The sequence below is a fragment of the Ambystoma mexicanum genome, unplaced genomic scaffold (genome assembly GCF_040938575.1).
Source record: "Ambystoma mexicanum isolate Mex_15411 unplaced genomic scaffold, UKY_AmexF1_1 Mex_scaf118, whole genome shotgun sequence".
Classification (NCBI taxonomy): domain Eukaryota; kingdom Metazoa; phylum Chordata; class Amphibia; order Caudata; family Ambystomatidae; genus Ambystoma; species Ambystoma mexicanum.
In genome coordinates this window covers 498,960-501,457 of record NW_027182345.1, presented here as the reverse complement: position 1 = coordinate 501,457, position 2,498 = coordinate 498,960, and the positions used below count along the sequence as shown (strand labels likewise).

The following is a 2,498-nucleotide window of genomic DNA, read 5'->3' as shown; positions in this document are numbered from 1 at the left end:
CTAATGACATCAGTGCACTTCTGGTCAGCTGTACAAATTAATACATTTCATTAAGGGCATGTTATTGGTTTGCACCACAGTTTTATAACATTCATATGAGCTTCCAATGGACTATTTCAAACTGATAATATCACCAGTAGAACTTGGGTTTATGTAAAACACAGCTTGTATCATATGAAGAAATCCTAAACAGTTTCATGGTGTTTACCTTATGTTTCAGGAGATGATCAGGAGTATTTCAAATGTAGAAATGTGTTGCTCATTACATAAAATGCTAAGATTGTAAATGTTTTCTTCAATTTATTTAAAAAAATATTTCTACAGGTAAAACAGTTGTACAAGGGGGCACCCAGATTTGAACTAGGGACCTCTTGATCTGCAGTCAAATGGTCTACCACTGAGCCATACCCCCAGTCCTGAAAAGTTCACCTTTATTAATTCAGTAATATGTACAAAGTTCAAGCAACATGCAATCACCATCAAAGCAATGCATTTTCAGCCACCAAACCCTCCTTATAAGTATATGGGGTGCGAAGGATGTCCTTTATCTGCCTTGGTAAAATACAGTGATGTTTCCAGTGCAAGAATTCATACATTTCGTATCACATGTAGATCTTGGAACATGGAAAAAAAATCTTTTGTCAAATGCACAAATTCTGCAAAATGTAACTGCTTCTTTACTGCAGTTTGTTGATTTTGTGCTAAGAGCATAGTTAAACCCAATTGTTCATTGTTTTGTATATGAAATGATGATATATCCTATTGTTTCTTACAGTGCATTGAGTTGAAAAACATTTTAACAGGATCTATTGACGAGGGTATATGGTTATGAAACAGGGACTTCTTGAACTGCACTCCTACGCTCTACCACTGAGTTAAACCCTTGAATGCTGAAAACTGCCCTTTTTTTAAAAAAAGTGATAGAGTGGGTGACTGTATGGAACTTGTAGAACTAATGACATCAGTGCACTTCTGGTCAGCTGTACAAATTAATACATTTCATTAAGGGCATATTATTGGTTTCCACCACAGTTTTATAACATTCATATGAGCTTCCAATGGACTATTTCAAACTGATAATATCACCAGTAGAACTTGGGTGAATGTAAACCACAGCTTGTATCATATGAAGAAATCCTAAACAGTTTCATGGTGTTTACCCTATGTTTCAGGAGATAATCAGGAGTATTTCTAATGTAGAAATGTGTTGCTCATTACATAAAATGCTAAGATTGTAAATGTTTTCTTCAATTTATTTAATTAGAAAAATACTTCTACAGGTAAAACAGTTGAACAAGGGGGCACCCAGTTTTGAACTAGGGAACTCTTGATCTGCAGTGAAATGCTCTACCACTGAGCTATACTCCAGTTCTGAAAAGTTCGCCTTTATTAATTCGGTAATATGTACAAAGTACAAGCAACATGCAATCACCATCAAAGCAATGCATTTTCAGCCACAAAACCCTCCTTATAAGTGTATGGGGTGCGAAGGATGTCCTTTATCTGCCTTCGTAAAATACAGTGAGGTTTCCATTGCAAGGCTTCATACATTTCTTATCACATGTAGATCTTGGAACATGGAAAAAAATTCTTTTGTCAAATGCACAAATTCTGCAAAATGTAACTGCTTCTCTACTGCAGTTTGTTGATTTTGTGCTAAGAGTATAGTTAAACCCAATAGTTCATTGTTTTTTTATATGAAATGATGATATATCCTATTGTTTCTTACAGTGCATTGGGTTGAAAAACATTTTAACAGGATCTATTGAAGAGGGTATATGGTTATGAAACAGGGGCTTCTTGAAAAGCACTCCTACGCTCTACCACTGACATAAACCCTTGAATGCTGAAAACTGCCCTTTTTGAAAAAGGTGATAGAGTGGGTGACTGTATGGAACTTGTAGAACTAATGACTTCAGTGCACTTCTGGTCAGCTGTACAAATTAATACATTTCATTAAGGGCATATTATTGGTTGCCACCACAGTTTTATAACATTCATATGAGCTTCCAATGGACTATTTCAAACTGATAATATCACCAGTAGAACGTGGGTTTATGTAAAACACAGCTTGTATCATATGAAGAAATCCTAAACAGTTTCATGGTGTTTACCTTATGTTTCAGGAGATGATCAGGAGTATTTCAAATGTAGAAATGTGTTGCTCATTACATAAAATGCTAAGATTGTAAATGTTTTCTTCAATTTATTTAAAAAAATATTTCTACAGGTAAAACAGTTATACAAGGGGGCACCCAGATTTGAACTAGGGAGCTCTTGATCTGCAGTCAAATTCTCTACCACTGAGCTATACCCCCAGTTCTGAAAAGTTCACCTTTATTAATTCAGTAATATGTACAAAGTGCAAGCAACATGCAATCACCATCAAAGCAATGCATGTTCAGCCACCAAACCCTCCTTATAAGTATATGGGGTGCGAAGGATGTCCTTTATCTGTCTTGGTAAAATACAGTGAGGTTTCCATTGCAAGAATTCAT

At 35.5% G+C, this 2,498-nt stretch overlaps 1 non-coding gene across 1 annotated transcript; it reads right to left on the bottom strand.

Annotated features, from left to right (window-relative positions):
• Window positions 1-340: 340 nt before the first annotated feature.
• On the bottom strand, window positions 341-412 carry TRNAC-GCA (transfer RNA cysteine (anticodon GCA)). The gene has a single exon. It is a non-coding gene; the product is annotated as a tRNA-Cys (tRNA).
• Window positions 413-2,498: the final 2,086 nt, after the last annotated feature.